Here is a 26,997-nt window from a genome sequence, read left to right as displayed (position 1 = left end):
CTCCCTCCCTCTCTCCCTCCCTCTCTCCCTCCCTCTCTCCCTCCCTCTCTCCCTCCCTCTCTCCCTCCCTCTCTCTCAAAAATAAACATTAAAAAAAATATTTTTTTAAATAAAGAACCCAAGATTGGCCACAATGGGGAACTTGCCTCAGACCCCACAACTTCCCAGGGCCACCCCTCCTTTTTCACCAGGCCACGTTAAGATCCAAGGAAAAGGGACTGAGGGGAAGGCATGCTATGTCCTCCCTATGCTGAATACCAGGTAGAATCCAAGACAGGCCAGAATGTAGATAACCTGAGAGGACAAAACCAAGGCACTTGGACAACCACACTGGTCTGAAAATGCAAGTAGATGGAAAAGTGGACCAAAAACTAAAAGGGAGGGGAAGGCCTGATAATCCAAGTTTTTATATTCTTGTCCTACTAAACGGTGATGCCGCCTCACTGCCCCCTGGGCCACTGGCACGGGTATGGCCAGAGTCAAGTGTTCAGTTTCTACTGCCAAGGCAAAAGCTTTCCTTAGCTCTAAATTCACACATGTTCACCCAGACTGGATTCAGTTCTTCCACAACCCAGATGCTAAGTCTGAGGTTCCCACAGGAGGTTTGCATAAGCAGGGAAAACCATTTTCTGATCCAGAAATTGAAGGGTGATCAAGTAATTGAAACAACATCCAAGAGGAAATTTCTATACATGAATATTGTCATTTAACTCAAAGCTTCTTGGCGAGCCCTTAATAAAGCCATGGTAAAGCAATTTTCTTAGCTTCTTCAGGCATTAGGGGAAGCGTAACATGCCTGGTCTGCAAGGCATAGAAAGCTTTGCCACTTCCTCTACAGAAATCCCAGAAACTAAACTGATGAGGAAACAAATATTCTTTCTGATTCTCATTGGAGGGAAAAGGCGTGGAAGGAAGCGAGTTGGGCAAAGTAATGAGTTTAAGCAATTTACAGAGGCAGGGTGAGCCCGATACAAAGAGGGAGAATCAGATATCAACTGTCCGATGCAGAATCATCCTGAAACCTTACTGTCTTGGAGAAGAAGCAGGTGGCTGTGCCAATACGCACTCCTAGAACTGATGCCATCTCTGATGTATTCTCCACCTTGAGCTCCAAAAGTGATTTTGTAACTTGATGATCAGCATATAGAAAGACTGGTTAGACCTCTGAGCCAGGCTGCAAACTGCTGCTGCCTGGCCAGGGTGCTTGGGGTATGGGGAGAAAGGAAATGGTAGCTTGGGGAAATGGGAAGAGAGGCAGAGCCCCCACGTCGTTTGAATCAGAGAACTCTAGACCAACTTCTATTTTCATATGAGGATCTTGCAGCCTGAGGGGGGCAGTAATCACCTATGGCACTGTCTACAACCAAAGCCAAGAGCCTTTACCAGCTAAGGTCAAGCTCTGATTCCAGGATACTTAAGCCACTCTCACCAAGGCAAAGGAGCAGGGCTATAGCTGGAAGGTCAAATGCAAATCAAATAAGCCTCTTTCACCACTTCCTAAGAAGCACCTCTTTGAAATGCAATCATCAAGGAATGATAAGGCTCTATTTCCCAGTTTCCTGGGAGGGGGAGGACCTAGCTTCAGTGGTCACCCTACTCCAAATTGAAAGTTCTACCTCCAGTTAGTAAAAACATGATAAATTTAGCAATTTTATCTTGAAGACATAAATATAATGCATTGTATCCACTGAGCTATATACAAGAATGAGATTTCTTTCCATCTTTGCAATCTCTAGCTTTGCAATCCTTGTAGTAGGCTCCCTGTGATGTTCATCACATTCTGGTTTCATGCTTATCCAATAATAAATTGTTTTCTTTCTCTTTCACCTTTGTGGAGAGGTGTTCTGGATTGAGAAAAGATTTTGCTTTTAATTTTATTTCCCTAATACTCCTCACAGCATCACCTCCACCCAGACCTGAACTCCCTAAAGTTATTTTTAAGCCGTTTTCAACTAAAAGGGATACAATTATGCTCTTATGATGTGATTTACCCCATAGACAGGGAGGGGTCCCCCACAACCCACTCAGATACTGAGAAAAAATATGGAACTGGGTCCTCTGAACATAGTTTGGGAACAGTCTCTTAGATCAGCCTCCATATACCCCAAGTGCCACGGATTTCCAGGGAAAAGCTCCCAGCAGGTCAGAGTCCCTTAGCTGGCTGGCTCCCGCCCTTAGCACCTGCTGCGCCCTCTGCCAGGAAAGCCTTGCAGCCACCCCTTCCTCTCCCTCTGGGTGACCCCTATCAGAGCAGGCATCCTGTCTTACTCTGCTGGGTACGTTCCCTAGCACAGAGCAAGGCGTGAATGAATGGAAACCTTTAACTGTCCTTTTCTCCTTCAAAGTCAATACTATCTGACCATTCAGTTTGTTTCAGTTGGAACCATTTGCTCCATGAGGAAATGTTTCTCAGAGAGCTGTGTTTCAAATGGTAGAATGAAAAAGTACTTTCAAGAGAAGAGTGCTCATCAAACATTTTTTTTTTTTTTTTTTTTTTTTTTTTTTTTTTTTTTTTTTGGCGATCACACAGCCAGCAGACACACAGGCAAAAAACATCCGGGCCTTAGTCTTGCCACTTTGCTTTATTTCCTCCACGGAAACCTGTCTCTCTGTGAGGGCCTCAGCCAGTTTGGGCATGTCTCCCACTCCTCCTTGAGATCTGTCCATCTCTATCTATCTTGGATAAGAAAGTGACTGTCAAAGTCATCCTGGAGGGATAATTTTTTGCGTGGGGTTTTGCGGGGGGGGGGGGGGGGGAAGAAAATGTTCTTCAACTGACTCTTTCTCAAGTCACAATCAGAGAGTGCTTTTTGCAGAACCCAGACTGAAGTGAGCTGGACTGTCCTAACCATCCATACTGCAGGGCTGGTTATCATTAATTACTACTGAGCACTAATGGAAATCTAACTTTATTTGCCCCATCCACTTGGCCTGGGTTGCCAGAACAAGAAGCCAACCCAATGTGAAATGCTTCGGGAAACGACCCACCAGAATGCACACCCAAATAGCTTTTGCTGCCTATGAACTGTACAGGAGTGGCTCACAAACCTTGGAGTGCATTAGAATACCCTGCAGAACTTGACCAAATCTGTACTCTTGGGCCCCAGCCCCAGGGTTATGATTCAGTGTGGGGCGGGGGTGGGGGGGAGGGGTGGATGGGGCTGCCTTTCTTTTTACATTCCCAGATGACGCTAAGGCTGCTGGTCCCAAGATCACACTTTGAGTAACCTGATGAACAGAGCACCTCAGCCACCAGTTGAATGACAGAGCCAGACCCTGGCTTCTTATCAGATGGACTGTGGTAAGACAGAGCCCAATGGTTCTCAAACCCAATTCCCCTGAACACTGCCATTCTATCACTGAAATCAAAGCATGGGATTTCCCTCCGGTTTTCAAAGCAAATTAAACCACGGATACCACTGACTACTTGGTTTATTATGATCTAAAAGGATTTAATTTCTCAACAAATTACAAGTCTCTTGTTAAGACTTCACTGATTTCAACCAACACGAGTTATTAGCGAGAAGCAGTTGTAACGGCGTGGCTGACACAGCCAACAGAACATGGAAGAACCCTGAAATTCAGAGCACTTGGCCTCTAGCTCAAGTCCGACCTTCCCTAGGCACCTCCTTTGACCACTACAGCCGGATGGCCTACTCATTTAACAACATGCCCCTGGGCTGCTGGACAAAAGAATGGCTTCGCTGCCCTCAGAATTCAATCTACTGGACAAAATTAAACGGGCACACACACTAAACTATTTCAGACCACGGCAATGTGTCATCTATTGCTAAACCGTGTGGCATAAATGATTGCAGGCTTCTGATTTTCCACACAAGCAATTAGGCATCACAGAAATGGCTACATCCTCCCCATGCCTCTGCACTGAAGCCCTTTAGGATCCGTACTAAAGCCAAAAAGTCTTTGTAATGTTTCAGCCTTCCCACAATTTAATTTTAAAAACTTAATATGCATCTGTCCCTGTGGACCTTGGCAAGAGTGTATAAATCCATGCCTTCACTTCGAACACACACATTCTGCCCGTGTCCACCGCAGAGGTCTCCCCTGTCCTGGGTGCTATAAATCCTCTGAGCTGGTGCCTCGTGCCAAGAGAAGCAGCCTGGTGCAGCATCCCCAACAACGGAGCTATTTACCAGCTTGTGATTTGTCTTTCCTGACCTTTATGTGTAAGGTGGGCTAGCAAATGAAACCAGCAGATTAAAATAGTCTATTCCATTAAAAAAGAAAAAATACTGTTAGTTTTAAACGGAGGTGGGCAGGGCTAGCACATCTGGATCCAATCCTCATAAAGTTTCACAGTCTTATCATCTTCCCTCCCAGAGGGAAAGCAGCAGAGAGCACGGGGACAGAGCAGAGGACAAGCCAAGATCCCTGGATCCTGACCCAGGCTTTGCCACTAGCCCAACGTGTGACCTTGCATAGAGTTTCTGACCTCTCTGGGGCTCAGTTTCCTAAACAGTCTTCCAGGCCACAACACAAGTACTAACTAGTAATATGATTCAAGTGTGGGTGAATTCATTAATGACCTTTACTCTTCCGCTTGACTGTGTTTGCAAGGATTCCAATTCTCCTGGGAGGAGACACAGCCATTGTTCTTTTCTCTGTGGGGCACTTCATTCCCCTTTTTTGCCTCCTCCCTTGTCTTCCACTCTCCCAAACCTGGCGGCCTGTCCACTTCCCAAGTTCAGCTTCTCAAAGCAGGGCTGGGATGAGAAAGAGCCCCCAGGAGAGTTTCCTGAACTGGCACTGTGCTCTGACTATAATGTCTAGCACAGCAGGTCTTGACTTCCTCAAATAAGCTTCTAATTGTCTTTTCGGAAATGTGTGTGGACGCTTATTTCAAACCATTTGGCAAGTGCCTCAGAGGGTATTTTCTCTGACATTGTGGTTGGAGGGGGGATTTAAGAGTCTGGAGGAGCATTAGAAAAACTGCACTCCAGCTGATCCTGTCCTTGGATGGAGATAAAACAACTTTTTCGGGCACCCACCACTGGTCTGATGCAAACCCCCACAGGTCTCCAAAAATTACAATCACAGACTTTTACATTTGGACCTCGGTCTTCTCCCGGGAGCAGTAAGAAGGTGTCCTGACTGGGTTCATGGACGCCAAGGGTTATGACACACTTTGGTGGTCCCAGTGGTGCTCTCCTGTCCCCAGGCATCATTCTTCCCAGATGCAGTATTAACAGGACAGTGAGGGGGCTCCTGACAGCAGGCTGGAGACAGGCCCTGAGTTAGTAGGAACTGAGTCCAGAAGATGTGCCATGAGCATTCAGTCTGCATTCAGAAAACAGAGTTCAAATCCCTGGCTTATCACCACATCCCTGGTTTAAAATGTTGACCGGTGTCCCTGCCCTCTAGGCAAGCCCTAATTTTCCCCAGATTTATTGTGTGTGCACATTCACCTTAGGGTCTTATTAATATGCTGACTCTGAGTCAGCAGGTCTGGGTTGAGCCTCAGAGTATCAACAAGTTCCCAGGGGGAGAGGATGTTGCTGGTCTGTGGACCAACTTGAAATAGCAAGGACAAGGAGATTTATGATCTAAGCCAGGGTTTCCCAAACATCCCTGCTAAGAATCACATGGGTAACTATTAAATGCACAGATTCCAGAGCCCCAATCCAGATGGGCGCAGGCCTGGTGAACTGGACATTTAACACACACTCAGGTGACTCTTATTATCAGAGAAGTTTGGGGAAGCCTGGTGTAGCTCATCTGCATCTCTCATTTTTAAAAAAAATTTTTTAATGTTTATTTTTGAGACCGAGACAGAGCATGAGTAGGGGAGGGGCAGAGAGAGAGGGGGACACAGAATCCGAAGCAGGCTCCAGGCCTCTGAGCTGTCAGCACAGAGCCCGATGCAGGGTTCAAACTCATGGACCTTGAAATCATGACCTGAGCCGAAGTCAGGCACCTGCATCTCTCATTTTAAGAAAGCTCTCACAGCCTGTGGGAGCCCTTGCTTCTTTTTTGTTGTTCTCTTCAGGTAAGGTTACTTAAAATCTAATCTAGCTCCTGCTTCTGGGAGTCCTGTAGAGACATGTAGAGGGATGACTGCTCTCCCAAGTCCTGGAACACTTGGAAAAGGACCGTCTTTGTAGAGCCTGAGCTCGGGAATCCCCCAAGGGACTGAGGGCCTCACTAACTGGGTCAACACACCTCTAAATCATCACTCAGCTCCCCAGCTAGAAAGCTCTGCTCCCACCTCAACCGTATCAGTCAAGGACAAAAACCAAGCAGCACAGCCCTCCGGTACAACTTCCCGTTGCTGCAAAGATGATCCAAAAGAGAGAAAAATCGACACCTCAAACTCCTGTCCCGAGGTTGTCTATAAGGACCAGTGCAGCTCAGAGGTGAAAAACACATTTGTCCATTGACTCACCCTCTTTAACAAGTGACAGATAATTACCCAGAAGCACACAGTCTGCTTTACGGTTCATTATCTCACTGAATCTTTGCAACACATCCTTGATTTGTCTGTTTTACAGAGGACACCAAGGTTTACAGAGGTCAGGTGACTCACCCAAGGTCACACAATCATTGGCGACCACTGTGTAACAGGCTCTCACATGTTACCCTTTGCAACAGTCATCCCTGTTCTGGTTTGTTTTAATGCCTCCTGCTGACATATGCCCTTCATGATCCTGCTTTCCATGAGGGCAGGGCCTAGGTCTGTTTTGTTCTGGGCTGTATCAACCATGCACCCTGTGGACACTCAGAAAAAAGGCTTGCCAAGCTGATGAATGTCTTCAAAGCCAAGGCTTATCCATGATAACAGGCTGCCTCTAAAACCACAACAAACAAACAGGCCTACCCTCCTTTCAAAGACTCCCAGCTGAAAAAACAGGAATTTCTAAGACCTAAGTTGGAGAAAAGATGGTGAAAGGAAGTCAGAAGGCTGGGAGGATTCTTCTCCCGCTTCTGCCAGCTTGTCCTCACATCTGGACAAGCCACTTGACCTCTCCACACCTCAGGTTCTCTATGGGCATGGTGGTTTAATTCATCCCCCAAACCTCTGTGAACTCCCACCCTGTACTGGATCTGGAGCTAAGAAGAAAATGACCTGGAAGAATGAATGAGAGGCCACATCCACTCCTCAGCGGTCTTGCCAACTCCACTCCTCCCTCCCCACCGAACACCAACAGAGGCAAAGCACGAAGAATGGCTTTCAAAGAAGTATGGTGCAAAGAAGGTTATGGGGGATGGTTTGCATCACAAAAGGAATCTTTACTTGTCAAACTAATTCACTAAAAGGATGGCTATCAAGACCGGTTCCCCTGATATATTTTTTGAGTCAGGTTACTTAAGTATTATTACATACAATAAGTGTCCTCCTTTTTAGGTGTGTAGTTCGATCGATTTTAACAAACATGTGAAGCTCCTGCTGTGGTTTTTAACAGTTTATTTCTAACTTCCAGAATATGTTATATAAAGGGACGTGGCGCGTATGGTCCAATGAAACAAAATTAATTTTAGCTCCTCTTTCTAAAAGTGAAGGTCCCCATTCTGCCAGAAGGAAGAATACAGAACTGAAAAACCTGTCTTGAGGGGTCGGGAATGGGGGGATCAATTTGCAGAAACATCTGCCGGGCATGGAGCATAGAGAACCATGATCTGTTACTCCATGCAACTGAATCCCCTTTACTAATAGAAGAGTCCATCCTCCAGCCCCCACTTCTCATTTACCCAGTTTTTAAATATGTACCCAGAGCCCAAGAACATAAACATATTTCTACCAAAGGTCATCCTTAACTGTGCAGTTTAAAACCACAGAGCCTCCTTGAATGAACTCCAAAAATCTGTAATAAATTTCACATCCTATCATTGTTTCAAGGTAATTTACCTGGACAAACAACATAACTTTTGTTTAAAGACTTAACTTAAAATGAACTGCATGAGCTCATGTAAAAAAGGGAGAGAGGATTATTCAAATAGAACTCTAACAATCTATTCAAATTATGTCTCCTCTGCAGAATTAGGTCCTGGTAACTTGAGACCAAGACAACAGCATTCCCAGCCAGAAAATGGGAACAATGCAATCAATCTAACAGTGTTTATAACTTTATTATGGGGCCAGTAAAAAAACAGAACTGATTTCCAAGCCTTAGCTCAGTGGCCCTCAAAACTTCAGTATACCTAAGAATCTCCCGATAATGGAAACTCCACTTTCTTGGACCCCACACAGACCTGCCAAATTAGAAATCTCTGGGGATTGGGCAGCTACAGTGTTTAACCTTAGTCCCACGTAATTGTGATGGTGGTGGCTAAGGACCACACCCTAAGAGATACAGCCCAACCTAAAGGAGGATGTACTAAAACAAAGATGGTGAAGTAACTTGGACATTGATACTGAGTATAGGTTATAATCTTAAGGCTAATGGCCAAGGCTTAGAAAGGTTTTCGCTATGCATATCAGCAGATAAAACCGCACAGTGACAATCTTTCATTAATGTGCGGCTGCCTGCTCTAAGTGTGGTTCCCAGACCAGCAGCTTGGAATTAGAAAGAAATTTCTGGAGCTGGGGGCCCAGGAATCCATGTTTTAACATTTCTCCAGGAGATTCTTCCATACTGTGCATGCATGTCCCCGCAAGTTTTAGTTAATGCAAATATTTTATAATGATAAATACTTAATCACAATTTTTTTTTTTTTGCCTTGTCCTCCTGCTGGTTTTATTTTTGCTTTGATAAAGTGATGTTAGTTAGCAGACCCTCTCAACTTCTCTCCCACCCCTTCCCCACTGTGGTGCAAAGTGCATATACGTGGCACAAAAAGTTCAAGCTAGACTTTCCACTAGCTGAGGGACAATTAGTATGTCCTGAACAGCCAAAGAGCTCCAACCAAACCCGTAAATATGGTGGCAGGGTAATTATGAAAGAAGATCCCCTCGGGTTCTCAGTGGCCCCTGGTTCCAGCGAGTACCTTTCCATGATGCCTCCTAGGGCCTGCCATAAAAGCCAAAAACATCAAATAGGAACTTAGTGGTGTTGGTGGTTTATTTCCTTCCCTCCCCCTCCCAGTCACCATCTAAAATATTACATCTATAGTAGAGTGCACTTGTTCTTACATTTTGGAGTATATCAGAATCTCCAGGGGGAAACTTAATTAAAAATACAGATTCCTTGGTTACAACCTCAGCTTCTGATTCAGGAGTATTCCAGAGGGTCTCCTCAATCTGTATTGGAGCAAGCTTCCCAGAAAATTCTTATACATATCAAGGTATGAGAATCACTGGTGTTATGGGAGAAACCTGGGATAAGAGTAGAAAATCTGAGCTTAAGTCAAACTTCCCCAGAATTTGGTGTGTAAACCTTGGAACACCTCAGCTTCCTCAACGTAGAAACGGCCTGCCTTCTGGGGCTATTATGGTGGCAACACACGTACAAGGCCTCAGTGAAATACAAAGTGCCAAAAACGGGGTAAAACTGGTGGGTGCAGAATCCCACCACGATTACCAACTTAGCCTAAAAAGGTAGCATCAATAAGAAGCATTCTACATCAGATTCAAATTCTGAGAAACAGGTCAGTGACAATCTGTGAAATGTCCTGACTCCTGTCCCCGCAAAAATGGTATGCCTGTGGCCCCTGAGTGGCTCACTCAGTTAAGCATCTGACTTCGGCTCAGGTCATGGTCTTACAGTTCTGGAGTTCGAGCCCCGCATCGGGTTCTGTGCTGACAGCTCAGAGCCTGGAGCCTGCTTCAGATTCTGCGTCTCCCTCTCTCTCTGCCCCTCCCCACCAACTCTCAAAAATAAACAAACATTAAAAAATAATGGTATGTTGGAGCCATAACTCCCCAGCATCTCTGAATGTGACCTTATTTAGAAATAAGACCTTTACAGAGGTAATCAAGTTAAAATGAAGATCCTGGGGGGGGCCCAACTCCATTATGACTGATGTCCTTCTAAGGAAGAGAAACATGGACACAGAATCAGACACGCACAAGAAGACTGCCATCCACGAGCCAAGGAGAGGGGCCCAGCACAGATATGCTTCCCTCACGGCCCTCGGAAGGGAAGCACACAGATCTCGGACTTCCAGCTTCCAGAACAGAGACAATAAATTTCTGTTGTGTAAGCTGTGGATCTGTGGGGCTGTGTTACAGCAGCCCTAACGAAGGCAAACAATCTGACACCTCCCACTTCAAGAAGAAATGCCCTTCTGCTGTTCCTTTTGTGGAGGACACTTGGGCCCCCAGTTGCGTCTCAGATTCCCCAGGGCTTGTTCTAATGTCGTCACCATGTACATTCATAAAGCTCTGTGTGAACCACTTGTCGGGTTAGAGGGAGAGCCAGCTTTGACAGGGGGTGGTCCCAACACTTCACTGCAGGCTGTGCTGTGGACTCTTGGTCTATGGCAACTGTCGCAAAACCAGAGCTCTGAAACATCTGCAAGTTCACCAGCAAGTGATTTACCATCCTCATAAAGCTGTCCAAACCCAGCCCTGCACAGCCAACTCACACTCCGTTTTTCCTTCCATCAGAGTGGCACCCACAGTCCGTGTCAAGCACCAGCTGGTCTGAGAGCTGTGAACCATCCTCGGTACTCAGGGGCCTGGGGATCTGAATCAAAAGGATCCTAAAGGCCTTCAAAGAGAGGATTTGCTCAAACTGAATGCACCTTTCTTTCTCCCCATTAGTAGGACAAGACACATGGTGGAAATATCCCCCTCAAAAAGGTCCTTTCTATATGAAGACGGAACCCTAGAGGGTCTTACCTAGTAACCAGAGGGGGGGGTGGGAGAGCAAGCAGCAGACTGGTTCCATCGGGATGGTGGTCCTACACCAGAAAGGAGCTGTTTCTGTCCCATGTGCAAGGCCTACAGGGTGACTTTACCCCCTACATGCCCTTCTTGGGCAACCTCTCCTAGGGTAATTTAAACACACACACACACACACACACACACACACACACACACACACACACACACACACGTGCCCAGGTCACGCTCTCAGGGATTCCAATTAAGTGCGTCAGGTGGGGTTTGGGAACAGCATTTTTCATTTAATTCCAGTATAATTAACACACGATGTTAAATTAGTTTCAGGTGTACAATATAGTGATTCCACAATTCTATACATCACTCAGTGGTCATCAAGATAAGTGTACTCTTAATCCCCTTCACCTATTTCACCCCTACCCACTCCCTCACACACACACACCAAGTTCCCCTCTGATAATCACCAGCTGTCCATATTTAAGAGTCTGGGTTGTTGTTTGTTTGCCTCTTCTTCGTTTTGTTTCTTAAATTCCACATATGAGGGAAATCATATGGTGTTTGTCTCTCTCTGAATGACTTATTTCACTCAGCATTACACCCTCTAAGGAACAGGGCACATTCAGGGCAGAGAACCACAGCCATGAATTAAAGTCCGGGTCCAGCCAGACATCCCAAGGAGAAAGCATCTATGGTAGTCAGGAAAGTGGGATTCCACTTTCAGTTTTGCCAAGTGGCCCAGGTAAGCCTCATCCTTCCAAGCTTCAGTTCTTTGTCAAAGGAAGAGAATGACCTAGAACTATTCAGGCCACCCGTTTTTAAAAAAGTAGCTTCCTGGGGTGTCTGGGTGGCTCAGTCGGTTAAGTATCCCACTTCAGTTCAGGTATAATCTCACAGTTTGGTTCTTGAGGTCAGGCCCCGTGTCAGGTTCTATGCTGACAGCTCAGAGCCTGGAGCCTGTTTCACATTCTGTGTCTCTTTCTACCCTTTCCGTACTTGTGCTCTGTCTCTCTCTCTCTCTCTCTCAAAAAATAAATACACATTGAAAAATTTTAAGTAACTTCCCTGGAATCACTCTCAGATGTCCCATAAAGACATGTGCCCTTTCTTCTTGGATGTACTAATCCCAACTGCTTGATGCTTGCACCTCAGGCTGCCTTTGGCTGATGCCTTAGCCTTTAACCCTGCCAGTGAGGGCCCAGGAGTGACAGGTGCTGAGCCCAATAGAAAGCCCTTCAAGGAGAAAATTAAGCCTCTTAAAGTGCCCTTGATGTAATCTCTCAAACCCAGGAATAATCCACACTCCTCTGGGAAGATTTGCCATGCATGACCTCGGGCCACACAGGAAATATCTTCACGTACATCAAACTTGGTCCTAGCCCCGAATGCCAAGTAATTATGGGTGGTCTTGCAGCAATGCAAATAGAGAAGACAGGGGTTGTCCTTTAAACACAGGAAGCTTTGGGACTCTCTAAGCTGGGTGCTTGAGACAGCAGCACTGAGAAAACCATCGCCACCCGTCTGCAGGAATGCACTCTGCCATGGGCTCAAATGCAGAAGAGAAAGGAGACCTCTCTCCATGCAGTCGAGTGGACTCTGGGGACGAGTGAGACACCAAAACAATTCACCAGAACATCGAGGTCAATGATAGGTACTTCAGACAAGGGCATTTACTGTCTTCAACCCAGTGACAAAAGTTACCAAGCAGACCACTTAAGTGCCCCTCCTTCAGAGATAAAAACAAGAGGGGCGACCATGTGTCCACAGTGACCTAGCCTCCACAAGTGCCTTCTATCACTCAACAAGTAATTAGCAAGGAATGGGCTTCATTCATTCATTACTTGAATCTTTAACTCTTAACACTTGACCTAAAATATTGCTCCCATGAGACACCGCTTTTCCACTTATTACTCACTTCCTTAGCTCAAATCTGACAAAGATTTTTTTTTCCTTATCTAAGGCTGACCTGTCACCAGCCAAGTCTTCTACATCAATTACTCATTAAAATTGTTACCCACTATGTGCTAGGCATTGTTTTGGACACTTGGGGACACAGCACCAGATAGTTTCTCTCCCGGAGTTTATATTCTAGTGCCATGGGGCAGACAATAAATGAATCATGCATATAATATCTGGGAATGATAAATGATAGGAAAACAAAAAGGGCAGTGGTTTGAGAGCAGGGGCTACAGGGTGCCAGGGAGACCTCTGCGGAGGTGCTAAGGGAGCTGGCTGGTAAGTGAAACGAAGTGTGAGAGAGCGCCCCCAACCTGCAGGGGCTAGGATGAGGAGATCCAGCAGGAGGGCTGGAGGTGGTGCGGCCAGGACACAGGAGAACGGGGTGAGGACGTTGGCATGGAAGCCTAGTGAAGAAAGTGTCCCAGAGAGCGATCAGCTGGCGAACGGCTGCTGAGAGGCTGCAAAAAGGGACAAGGAAGAGCCGGCCCCCAGATATCATGGGTGCCTGAGGAAGTGTGGCTTCGGTAAAGGGGGGAGGGCAAATTGGGGTGGGTCCAAGACAGACTAAGAGGGGAGGAGGTGGAGCAGAATGTATGCCAATTGTTTCCAAAAGGGTCACTATTAGAGAGGGTAGAGGAATGGATGAACCGCTGACGGGGGGATAGGGTCAAGAGTGTGCTGTTGGGGCTGCTTTTTCCCTTAGAAGAGGCATCTCTCGGGTGGGGGATTATCCATCGGACAGGGAAAAGTGATCACGCAGAGGACAAAGGTGACACATGCATGAGGACAGAGCACAGGCCCCCAGGCACACGTGGCTACAATGCTCTGCGGTTACAAGGCTGTGTGGCTACAGTTGTAGACAGACTAGCAGATTTCGCATGGGAAGATGATGACACCCGTTCCTAATTGCTTCCTTTTTCTCACTGAAATAAGCCGGTCATCAGCTCAAAGTGGGCGGGGCACAGAGACATAGGGCACCCCACTGTGCCAAGAATCCCCCTTGGGGTCTCTGGTCATAAATCAAGAGACCATACAGATACCTGAGTGTTTTCTCCAGCGCTTTCCTCAGCCTCAGGCAGGAGCACAGGAGGTAGAGGGTGGGGTTTTCCCAAGGGAGTTAGATGAAGGGGAAAAGGGTCAATCAAGGGAGTTGGTGTATGCAAGCACCTGTGCTGGGGCAGGGGAGGTCAGAGGAGAAGAGAGGGATGACGGTCAATGGAATCTGGAAGGGTCACCAGGTTAGAGGCCCTGGTAGGGGGGAAGGCTGGGTGGGACTGGATACTAAAAGGAATAAGATGAAAGAGAAAAGGTTGAGGGTCGGACTGGAATGCTTGTCAAGATATTTGCTGGAGGTCCACTTAATGATCATGAGAAGGTCTACAACCCTGTTCTTCAAATGAAGGACTAGTGGGTCGTAAAATCAATGTAGTGGGTCATGACGAGCTTTTTTTTGAATTGAGCAAAATAAAAAGTCTAAGAGTACAGTATACGTAGTAAGGTTGAATGTTCGAGGAGACCTGTTCCAGTTGTGTGTATATGCTTGTTATCAGGTCATTACATAAAACCTCTCTCCCTTGTGGACTGGTGTTAAAAATCAATCAATCCGTCAATCAATCAATAGAACACTGAAGCAAGGTTTCTCAACGCTGGCATGACTGACATTCCAGGCCACATAAGTCTTTGTTGTGGGGGCTGCCCTGTGGCACCGTAAGATGTTTAACAGCACCCCTGGCCTCTACCCATTAAATACCAGCAGTACCCCTTCCTCCCTTCAGGCTATGACACACAAAAAATGTCCCTAGATGATACCAAATACCCTCTGTCTAGAGACACCCATGGGAGGGATGGCTCAAGTAGGGTAGAGGAAAAGATAACAAAGAGATGTGGCCGGGGCACTGAGTTGGGCAGGCAATCTATATAGATTTCAAGTCACCAAAACTGTTGATGGCACCACACGACTCGCTGTTCAAAAATTCTGATTATCAGGAACCCTAATAAAACATAATTAGGCAGGAAAAATGGTTTTAAATGTTTACAAAATTCAATTGTAAGACTTCCTGTAAATTAATCTATATAATGTAGAACTGTAAAATAATAAGCCAAACCTATAACCCCAAGATATTTTAGCAAACAAAAGTGAACTAAGGATCACAGAAGGGAAAGTGTATTGGATGTATTGCCGTATATAGGAAGATGTTGCTGTTTTGATATTTTGATTATCATAGGGAAATCTAGATTCTTGTATCTGATACACCAGCCACTGGTAAGATTTTTATTAACATGTTTTCTGATTATAAGAGAAATATACCCTAAATATAGGGAAAATTTGGAAAATACGAGAAAGTATTTTTAAAAAATTTAAACATCTATAATCTCAACCACCCAGAAAAAGCCACTTGGTTTGCTCCATTCGCACAAAATGTCAAAAAAACAAAAACAAAAACAAAAACAAAAGGTTGAAGGAAGGCCTGATAAACAAAATCTTCGAAAAATGAGGCGGCAGAGAACTGTAGGTGGAGACTCTCTACCTTGGCTGCATATTAGAATTACCTGGAGAACTTCCCCACTAATGCCACGGCTCCACCCAAACCAACACATCAGAATCCCGAGGTGATTCCAGTGCATAGCTGGAGTGGAGAACCCTACAAAAGAGACCCATCCTACAAGTTTAAGCAGGATCTCCTTCATGAAAATTTCCCTCCTGTTTCACTTTTTTCCATACACCCTGCTACCATTACCAGTTTTGCTTTGCTCATAACTCACATGTGAAACCATTAGAAAATAAAAGGCACGAAAATTAGGTAGCTAAAAATAGCACAAGTGTTTAATCTGTTAAAGAATTTTAGAATTACGTGATCAGTCGGGAGGAAAGGCTTTCAAAAGGGAAACTTCTTCTTGAGCTTTGGGTCTGCCAAGCCGCTAAGGACTTACAGACAAGTAAGGGACCCTGAGGACGGCCAAGCATGTATGTGCCACTGATAAGCACTGTTAGAAATGTGTCCCCTCTGGCAACAGTGAAATAAACACTTGTTGAAATTAATGGCTACTGCACTTAATTTCCTCCCAAAAAATGCACTAATGATCAGATTACAATGCAATTTAAGCAACATTTATCATCCGGTCACCATTTTCTTCACAATGCCCTTTACATGTAGCCAACATTTAATTAAAAGAAATCAACGACTTCAAATCTTGAATATGCATGTATGTTGGAAAAACAAAAACGACACAATCTCTAACAGTCTTCTCCACTCTCTCATAAGAATCCATTACAGAATATTTAAAACCATACTCATGAACTCTGACTTTCACTGTGGAGTAGACAGATATCCATCTATCCATCAGTAAGTCCTCAAACATGTGCAATGGATACAGGCAAGAGTTAATTACCACAACCCAAAATTTATTTCTCCATGCTTGGTAAAACTGATAAAATTGAGTGAATTTGCCTTGACTGGCATTCTAATTTCGATCCATGACAGGGCAGAGCCCTGGCTGGACAAGAACACAAGACCTGCAAAACAGGAAGCTGGTTTCTCTAAACTAGCAGTTTGAAAAATATGGTCCATGACCAGCAAGATCAGTATCACCTGGGAACTTATTAAAAATGCAAATTGTCAAACCCCACCCAAGACTTAGAGTCTGAAACCCTGGCCAAACAACGTGGCTTTTAGCAAGCCCTCTGGGTGATTCTGATGCATTCCAGCTGGGGAACCGCTGGTGGTATCTAAACCATGGTTTTCAAATGGTGCGGCAGAGCCTGGGTCCCAGTGGATTGAGACTCAGTCTCCCACCAGGACTCGCAGGGTCACCTAGGATGGACTTCTTCAAATGTGGATGGAGTTTCCACTGCTTTTCCACAGCTTTTTGGGGGATAACTGCCAAGAACTCGTAAATTCTATCAAGTTTCAAAAATCACACTGAGAGGCAAAATTACAAATGGTTCACGTGAAGCAGTCAGCAAGCTAGGGATCGTGTGGAAGGGGACCTGAGTTTGAATGCCAGCACAGTCATTAGATAGCACCTCTCTGAGGCTCAGACAGGAAAACCAAGCCTAAGAACATGTTGCTGCTATCTGAGAAGACTCTGCAATTGGCCAGACCTTCCCTCAGTTGGGATCAGACAAAGTCAAGGAAAAGGAGAACACTTGCTAAGAGCTTTCTTGATCTCTTATTGTCACTACTCCCCTGGGGGAGAGAGGTAAACAGCATTTCCTGAAGCCACCCTTTACGACCAAGGCAGAAGGCACGGACTCAAAGGTGGGAAATTTCAGGATGTTAGAAGATAATTAACTACAAGTTTCCCAAGAGATAAAAGATTACTGCAGAAAACATAAGAGAAAGCAGGTGTACTATTGCTCACCTTTTGTTTCCAAAGTGGTCCCACACAAGTTTTGTATTCGTGAACCAAATACCATTTTAAAGTGTTTCCCTATAGAAAAGCTTTCGTTTGAGCAAGGAAACCAATCAAGGTGTATATGGAGCAAGTTAGTCACCTCCCCTTCCCACTCCCAATTTTAAACAATCTCAAGTTTTGTGTGTCCTTCACATCTCTCTCCAAGGTTATATACCTAGAGCTTCTTTTTTAAATCAGAAATAGGATCATACTAAATTTGATACTCTGTAACTTGATTTCATTTACATTTCATATGTCCTGGACATCACTTGCAAAATAATCCAAAATTATTATTCATCCTGATGGACATTTCATGTTGCTTCCCATTTTTTTTACTACTACACTATTATTGTAGTATTTTTGTAATACTACCTTAAACATCATCACACATAGATCCTTGCATGCTGATGTTTTTATTTCTGTAAGACAAGACTCCAAATATGTGATTGCTGTGGCACATGGCGGCAAGTTCCAAACTTAGAAATTGCTTTCCCTAATCTTCCAGCAATTCATACTCCCAAGAGACTGTAAGTTGCACCTCCCCCCATACATCTAAAAGAGAAGATGTTACCGGTTTTTTTTTTTTTTTCCAATGTGTATTTATTTTTGAGAGACAGGGAGAGACAGAGTGTGAGCAGAGGAGGGGCAGACAGAGGAGGAGACACAGAATCCGAAGCAGGCTCCAGACTCTGAGCTGTCAGCACAGAGCCCGACACGGGCTCAAACCCATGAACCATGAGACCTGAGTTGAAGTCAGCATTCAACTGACTGAGCCACCCAGCCACCCTACCAGTTTTGTTTTTAAGTGGGTCAGTTGGATGGACAGAAAACAAATACTTATTTTAAATTTGCATTTCCCTGACCATCATGGAGGCTGAGAATCTTTTCACATGTTTATTGGCCATTTACATCCCTTCTTGTGGGAACTGACTATTCGTATCCTCTGTTCATCTATTATGTTGGCCTACAAATACAACTTAATCACACACTCATTTCTCCCCCCACCACCTACTAGATATGTAAAATACAAGTATCATCTCCTAGGAACTCGGTGTGTGAGGTTAGGACAGGGTGTCTTCTGAGCATGAAGCACATGGTAAGCCCTCAAAACAACTGGGTAAGTGAATAGCAGACTTAAGAGAATTTTGTTAAGACTGCAGCTAGAAGAGTAAAAAGGAAATACAAATATTCATTACTTTTCTAGATATTCAGAACTGCGTCACTTTGGCTGAAATTAAATGGTTGGTTAAAGGAGAAACAAAAACCACGCTTTTGGCACTGACTCTGAAAATCCACTGTGAAAAATGGATGACAAATGAGCACAGTTTTAACTCACAGTTCCAGGTGATGCATAAAGAAAAGGCTGTGACAACCAAACCATTTTGTACCAGCCTTGTCTACCTGGTGTCATTCAAATGGTACCTGACACTGAACCAAAGGTTGTCAGGATGGTGATGGACAGGAGATGCCTACCTTGGAGTGCCTGGGTGGCTCAGCTGGTTAAGTGTCCAACTCTTGATTTCAGCTTAGGTCACGATCTCACAGTTTGTGGGATGGAGCCCCACACTGCATTCTTTGCTAACAGGGAACATGCTTGGGATTCTCTCCCTCCCTCTCTCTGCCCCTCCCCCACTTGTGCACACGCAGGCATTGGCTCTCTCTCTCAAAATAAATAAAAATTTGAAAAAGGAGAAGCCTACCTTAAGGATTTCGTTTCTTTTTTTGTGTTTTGTCTCCACCCCCTCCAACATTTTTTGCCGTTCATAATCTGCTTATTGAGGAAGGGGGCTGTGGAGAGGGCCTGCAGGCGGAGTTTGACAGAATGCAGATTCCTTAACTCTTAACTTTAGGCAAAACATCTGGTTAAACCTAGCATTTATCCCCATTATTTGTAATAGTTCTGTTTGGCTTATGTTTTAACTAGTCTCCTTATTAAATATAAAAGTAATAGGATTAAGAAGTTCTGGGGGGAAGTACTGTAATTAAAAAGGCACCAGTTGGGTATGTTAAGCTGTAATTCTGGTCCTGCTTATTAAGTTTTCCTTCTTGCCTTTAAAATTTTGTGTACCCAATAAAAATGACTGAATTATTTAACTCTTTTTTAGTACTTCCTGTATTGGCCAAACACCACCCAAAATCTCCAGGAAAACATTATGACTCAAAAGTTCTGAATCAATAATGTCACAGATCACAAGTTTCAGACACGGTCCCAAGAGTCTGGGGCATGCCACACACACATCACACAGCCTGGTAAAGTGACAGGCAACTGTCCAAAATGCACTGGCGTTTCCTAACCTTTTTGAAGTTATAAAATCTTTTTAACAACAACAACAAAAATGCAGGAACTTTGAGCAACCCATGAAGTTATAATATGAATCAGGCAAGAAGCAACAAAGCACAATTTGTAACACTGTTAACAGTGGCATAAGAAATTGATAAATATTAAGGTAGTAAACTTGGGAATGAAGATGGAAGGGTTTGCAACTTCTTTTTAATTTTTTATTTCAGCTTTATTAAGAAAACTATTTTAATTTTAGATACAGAGCACAAGTGCAGGAGCAAGAGAGAGGGGGAGAGGAGGGTGGGGGGAGAATCTTAAGCACACTCAATGCTCAGCACAGAGTCCAACTCGGGGCTTGATCACATGACCCCGGGATCGTGACCTGAGTTGAAACCAAGAGTTGGAGGCTCAAGCGACTGAGCCACCCAGGCGCCCCAAGAAAACTCGTATTTCTAAAATTTTTTATTATATAACATTTAGCACAAGCACACAATAAGTGACATATGTAGTTACAAGCATAAGGCTAAAATGAATAATACATTTTTAGATGTATAGTTTTATTTTTCTGAGCATAGTTGGTAAAAATTTAGATTGTTCACCATCTGTAACCACCCTTAACTGCTCTTGGGAACTAATGATCTGCTGGAAATGAGGGGTGGAGGAGAAGGGGAATCAGTATAATTTTAAGTTACAAAAGACAGAAACTGGACTAGAAATCTCCATCTCCCCCCATCACTCACTTATACCCCCCTTTGTAAAACCTGACTTCACTTAAAAATACTCTAGGAAAGGGGCAAAACCTGACTTCACTTAAAAATATGCTAGGAAAGGGGCACCTGGGTGGCTCAGTTGGTTAAGCATCTGACTTTGGCTCAGGTCATGATGTCCCAGTCTGTGAGTTCAAGCCCCGCAGCATGGTTCTGTGCTGACAGCTCACAGCCTGCAGCCTGCTTCCGATTCCATATTTCTCTCTCTCTCTGCCTTTCCCCGGCTTGCTCTCTCTCGCTCTCAAAAATAAAACATTAAAAAAAGGTTTTTAAATAAAAAAAAATACACCAGGAAAGAGTGTTTGGTTTGAAAAACCCTAAACAAGGGGTGCCTGGGGGGCTCAGTCGGTTAAGCGTCTGACTTCAGCTCAGGTCACGATCTCACGGTTCGTGAGTTAGAGCCCCCATTGAGTTCTGTGCTGACAGCTGGAAGCCTGGCACCCGCTTCAAATTCTGTGTCTCCCTCTCTCTCTCTGCCCTTCCCCTGCTCTCACGTTGTCTCTCTCTCCCTCTCAAAAAATAAATAAGCATTAAAAAAAAAAAAACCCTAAACAAGTAGGGTTAGCAGGTGAATTCAAGACACAACTATAAGCCTAAGCCAATAAAAAGTATCCCCAGTAACTTATTTAACAAATTTAAGTTTAAAATTTTTGCTTTCCCTTTGGAGGCAGAAGTACAACATCACTGTCAAAAACAGACACCTTTTTAAAAAGTAAAAAAAAAAAAAAATACATAAGAGTTTAATTAAAAAGTGTATCTCCTTGATAACCTAAGTGGGTACAAAGGCAGAGAAAAATCAGTGACTTCCTCAATCTGAAGAGCCCTCCCTGTGTTTCTGTGATTCAAGGTACCATCACTAAGACTGGGAGATTTACGAAATAGACGGCTTTCTGCAATTGATTTGAGTCTCTTCTAAATTAGTTATGCTAATTTTGGATATAAATCTATCTTGGGCTCTGGGTGTTTTCCACAATTCCAGGCTTCAATGAAAAAAAAAAAAAATAGCATTCATGCAGGTGTCCCTCAAGGCCACGTGTCACATCCACCACCCCTCCACAGTTTTTGTATAGGTGTCCGAAAATCAGCAGTCAAGGAAGACAAAAATCTTGGAAACGCAATGGCTGACATCCACACTGGAGGCACTTAATGAAGTGAACTAGCGAAGCAGCAGCCTAATCCCTGACATCAGATGAAAGCTTCACATCCCCCCTTTTCTGTGATCCCTTGAAACCTCTCCAAAGATGAAGCCCCAAAGTGCTGACATGACCTCAATACTATGGCATCATTTCAATAAGACGCCAAGGAGAAAGGCTTGCGTGTTTCTGCACTCAGCTGATTGTAGGTCAGCAAACACGCCCTTCCTCTGCCCCTACACAAAGCAGAGATCACAATCTGCTGTATTTCAAAAGAAAAGAATGCCCACAGCCCCACTCCTGAGAAGTCGCCAACTTCGCGCTCTGGAGAAGGGAGGAGGATAATGTGCAACCTGACGAATGCCACAAGTCAGCACACCCAGGTAGTATTAAAGGCAAATAAGTGGTACGTTTTTGTCATTTATGTACATTTGGGGGCCCATTTCTCCGGGGCATCATCCCTACCCTCCTCTTTGTGCCTTGGACCACGCCAAATACTTCGGCTCATTCTCTCGTCTTCTGGAAATAATCGGAGGTTAGTCTTCACCACGAGACACAGGGATTCTGAAACAGCCTCCTTTCCCCTATTCACCTCGACTCTTCACGGGCGGCCCAATTCCAAGTTTCCCCACGCGTCACCTGAAGCCCCAACTTCTGGAAACGCCCCCCTTACCTAGACTCCAAGAGCTGGCATCGCGGCGAGAGCCGAGCACGCAGCCACGGGCGCTGCCGCTGTCGCCGCCGCAGCCAAGGAGGCGAGGGGAGGGCCGCTCTCCGGCCCCGGGGACGACCGCGAGCCAGGCCCTCGGCCCCGACCGCTAGCCGGCTCGCCTCCTCTCCCTCAGGGAGCGAGGTCCCGCGCCGCGCGCAGCGCCCAAGCGAAGCCGGGCGCCGGGAGCACGCTCTGCACCGGGCGCCCGGCCGGGGGACGCCGCCAAGCGCACGGCTCCGGCGGAGCGCCCGGGCAGCCGCGGCGGCTGGGGAGAGGGGCGTGTTCCCTGCGACTCGGAGCCTGCAAGCCGCGTCTCGGCGGGACAGCGAGCGGAGGTGAGCCGGACGCGCAGCCCCTGACGGCGGCTCTGGGCCCTACACCCGGGCCGGGCCGGCCTGGCGACGCGTCGCAGCCCGCGCGCCCCTGCGGGAACAACCTCCGTGCGCTCCCTACGCGGCCGCCTCCGCTCCTGTCTCGGCTCGCAAACTTTCCCGGCCAGAACCCCTCCTGCCTCTCCTGCGGGGGCGCCGCGCTATCCCCCGGGCCCCAGAAACCGTACGCCCCCTCCCTCCGCAGCCGAGACCCACTGAAAATATGGCGCCCTCGAACGTCGTTCCTCGGTCCCCTCAGGGAATCCCGAATTGCCAGTCCCCGGGACCCCCGGCTCCCAGTGGGCGCGAGATTGCAGCTTGCGGGGCCGAGGGAGGAGAGGGCGCCGCTAGTCCAGTGCGAGGCCAGCGGCAGCAAATCCAAATCCTGTCCTCGCTCTCGGGCGGGCGCTGCCCAGGTCCCTCAGCGGCCAGCAGTTTTGCTGGTGGCGAGATTGCCAAGGGGAGTCGTGGAATAGGCAGGTCTGAGAATCTGGGACTGGAGGAGCTCCGCACCGGCGGGCTGTCTTTGCCTCCAGCCTCGACCGGAGACTTGTTTGCAAAGTGGCGCTGGAGTCCGGGCGGCCAGTGCTGGAATGAAGCCGCTCCGCCCGCGCCAACTCTCCTGGCGCGGGGGCCCGGCCGGGGCCGAGGGGACACTCCATGCAGGCGGGGCCGCTTTTCAAAGCCCAGTTACCGGAAACCCAGCGGGAGCCCCGGAGGGGACTGGCTGCCCGCGGCCAGGAATCCGTTCTCAGGCGCCGGCTGCCAGCCTGTTTGCAAACCGCTGCGCCCAGGTCGAGTGCAGTGAAAACATACATGTGCAATAGACAGGTGCATAAATTTTATTTTATTTTTATTTTTTTTTGCAGAAAGCCCTCCTAGGACATCAAATCTGGGAGCTTTGCGGGGTTTTTTCTGCATTGGCATCACTCACGAGATGCAAAAGGGAGGAAAAAACCACCCACATTTTCCTTCTGTAGAGGGGAGGGAAAAGACACGAGAAATTCATGCAACGTGCATGCAGCTGGAGGAAGAGGAAAACCCGAGTGAGCCGTGCGCCTTACCGGGGGATGCATTTACTGTCTCATTGCAGAGCGCCTGCCCCGGAGTGCAGCCGGCGTCCCCCCGCGCGCCCGGCGACCGCTCCGCTCCCGCAGCCGCTTCAGCCGCTGCCGCCACCGCTGGCTCCGGGCGCGGAACAAGAGCCGAGGGCGAGCGCGAGCGCACGGCCCGCGAGCGCCGGGAGGGCAGGAAGCGCGTCATCACTCGGGGACGGCGCGTCCCCGCGCGGCTCCGGTCCAGCAGCGGCGCCGTGCGGCACCCGGGCTGGGCCGGCACGGTCACCTCCTGGGTCTCTGCCGGGCGGCTTGGTGCTGGGAGGATCCGCGTGGGGAGGCAACGTGCCGGCCGAGTTGCCGTGGGGAGAAGGGGTCGCAGAATGACCCTGGCTTTCCGAACTCGGGCTCCGCTGTGAGGGAGATAGGAGAGGAGGGGAAGCGGCGCCTATGGAATGGGGCCCCTGGGACGGCAGAGCGCTTCCCGCGGACCACTGGTCACCCTGGAGCCTGGGGCGTGGTTCCCACGAGAGTCCAGTGGCGCGCTCTGGGGTCCTGCTGCGGCGCTGCTGACCGGAGCCGGCAGCTGGCTGTCCCTTTCTGCACGTGTTGCACACGCGACACAAATTGATGGTCAGAGGTCACTTAGGGTTTTTGAGAAAGGCTCTCGGGACGGGGGGAAGAGGGGCGGGGAGCACTCTCTTAAATTCATAAGAAAAAATGTTCTCCTGCCTGCTATGCCTTTGAGTAAGGGCAATTATATACCTGTTACATTCACACAGTCATTAGGAAACGTAGGATGACATGAAACAACGGGAAGGTTATTAAGGGGACAAGGAGACAAATCAGAAAATACTGTGTACCATAAAATCTCATTTTCTTAAATTACGATAAATGGAGAGAGGTAGAATAAACTGAACAGATAAACACTGGACAGAGGTTAACTAGATCCCTCAGTGATTGGTGGAAGTGTGGGTGATTTCTCTATTCCTGCTTAGTTCTCTAGTTTCTGATTTTTCTGTCAGGAACACATTACTTTTATAGTTAAAAAAAAATTTTTTTTTAATATACCTTGCATTTTTTCCCAGCCCAACACAAAATGAGTAGGATAGACCCCTCTTCCAAAGAAATAAGTAGCAAATCTCTCCAGTTACTCATAAATGAAACTATGGCAACTTTTAAGTGTTTTTTCAGAGCATGAAACTGCCGTTGCTATGAACTGGAGAGTGGGTTGATTTTGTAAACTGAAACTATCGTGTAGAAGTCTATTGGGACGTTGGATAAGGCTGGACATTCTGTAAGAACAATGGCATGTTCTTGTCTGGGCTGATGAACTTGATTTTATTATGGCCACAGAGAGTAATACGTAATACATTTATGATGTATTATCAGAGTACAGCTTTGTAACTTACGGGGAACAAACTTTAACATCACAAAGCACAATCAGAACCAATGAATTGGCAACTTGAGAAAGTCCTAGAAGTTACAGGACCGAGACTTGCTAATTACACAGGCAAAATGTTTCTGTTCATACCTTTCTTTAAATTTTTTTGATGTTTTATTTATATTTAAGAGAGAGAGAGACAGAATGTGAGTAGGCAAGGGGCAGAGAAAGATGGAGACAGAATCTGAAGCAAGCTCCAGGCTCTGAGCTGTCAACACAGAGCCTGACTCAGGGTTCCTTCGAACCCACAAACCGTGACATCATGACCTGAGGCGAAGTCGGACGCTTAACCGACTGAGCCACCCAGGTACCCCCTGTTCACACCTTTTTAAACAGTCACCAGTCTAACAGAGTAACTTGTGGTGATGGCAAATCACCTCAGGGGATGGTTAAAAAGTAAATGTTTATTGAAAAGTAAATTATTCCCATGAGAGATTAGTAATAAGCTCATTGAATTAATGCCACTTAAATTGTCCCTTGATTCACTGACAAAGAGCAACTGGGGGTTTTATAGTTCAAATGCCAGGTTTACATAAGAAGCTCATCAAAACTGAGAGAAAAATTGGTTGCAACTAAAGTAATTTTCTCTTTTACCTTAGTCCTTGGTTCATAGGACCCGCCGGCTTCCCATCATACATCTTAAGATCAGTTTTGTTCCCCCAATCTAGACTTAAATTTTTTTCCATGACTTAATTCACCCTTAAAGTCTCCCTGTGCTCCTCCTCTGCCTGCCAGTGAAATGCTGTTTAATCTTAGAAGGTAAGCTCCATCAGAGCAAGGATCTGACCTGCATCTCTGTGCCTAAACGCGGGTCTGGCACATAGTGGGTGCTCGATAAATATTTATTTCATGATAATAGCATGTTTGTTCACTGTCTACTTGGCTAGTTCCTAAGATGTTTAAAAATTCCTCTCTGCTGTTAGACCATCAGCATAATCCTAGGATGGTAAGGGTTTGTAGAATTATAACCCTGGTTTAATTCAGTAATCTCACTCTTCAAAATAACAGCCAAATCCTAAGATGTTTCAAGCAGTGGGATGCAGGTATCTGAATATCTCATTATTAATCCAATTAGTCCTATTCTGTGGCTCTCCGAGATCAATCAAACCCCTTTCCCCAGTGAGAAAGAACATCAGTCCTAGAATTCTTTGCTTTAGTCCTGACTTCTAACCAACTGACTTTTGCACTCTTCACTTATTTTTATATTTTCTCTAACCTCTCTATGACCTCAAAGCCATTTGCTATTTCTTTAGAAAAAAGCAATTCTAACCATTCTATTGCCTAGCATTATGTGTTTCAACAGGTTCCCCAAGAGAAGTAAAATTGATTTTACCAGTAACTTATGGTGAGTGCTTTGAAATTAAGATTCCTGCCCTAGACCTGAAAATATACTTATTTCTAAATTTAGAGTCAGCTACTAGTAGTCTTCCTCTATACTAGTCACAGTGATCATAGTTCAGTAGAGACCAAACAAAAACTTCTTTTAACAAGTTTGCCTGCTTGGACTTTGTCTCCACCCAGCAGAGGGAAACGTGCTGGCAGTTTTCTTAGAGTATCTAGGACCGGAGATAAAACTCATCCCATCGACACAATTTACCAAGGCTTCATATTGTCTCACTTCCTGCCAAGCAGATAATTAGAAACTGAAAACGTACTCATTTTCTGTGAATAAAGAGTACAGCATTTGGGGAAGTAAATCAAAGAGATAGCTTCCAAGTGACTTATAAATGCATCTGGAACTACGATCCATTTTTTCCGCAAGCTAGAGCTGTAAATACCAAATAAGACATTGCTTGGTGTTAGAGCCAAATGCTACGACATTACTCCCCTCCTGTCATTGTACTATTCGCCTTAACCTCCTGACAACCTGTCTGCGTGTGTGTATACCTGAGCAAACCCAACTGTGTCATACTGAAGGGCCAGAAGAAAGTTCGGTAAATATTGCTTCCCACTTTTGTTTATAAGGTCATAATTGGTGCTATGTGAAGATATCTTCTAGGGCATCCTTGACATACACGTCAACAGTTCATGACATTTTCCCCTTTTTCAAAATTGTTGTATCCGTTCTCAGGAGCAAGGTAGATGTGGGAACCACATTTTCTAAAAATTGCCTGTTACTCAAAACCAGAAATGAAAACAAGA

General features: G+C 45.9%; 1 protein-coding gene across 1 annotated transcript in view; it reads right to left on the bottom strand.

Moving 5' to 3' along the window:
• The window catches only part of TLN2 (talin 2), a 438,163-nt gene extending 414,261 nt beyond the window's left edge, over positions 1 to 23,902 (bottom strand). Inside the window, exon 1 of the mRNA XM_049613732.1 lies at positions 23,421 to 23,902. The gene's annotated coding sequence lies outside the window, so the exon portion shown is untranslated. The remainder of the gene's footprint in view (positions 1 to 23,420) is intronic.
• Positions 23,903 to 26,997: the final 3,095 nt, after the last annotated feature.

Source organism: Panthera uncia (genome assembly GCF_023721935.1).
Source record: "Panthera uncia isolate 11264 chromosome B3 unlocalized genomic scaffold, Puncia_PCG_1.0 HiC_scaffold_1, whole genome shotgun sequence".
Taxonomy (NCBI): domain Eukaryota; kingdom Metazoa; phylum Chordata; class Mammalia; order Carnivora; family Felidae; genus Panthera; species Panthera uncia.
This window is presented reverse-complemented; position numbering and strand designations above follow the sequence as displayed.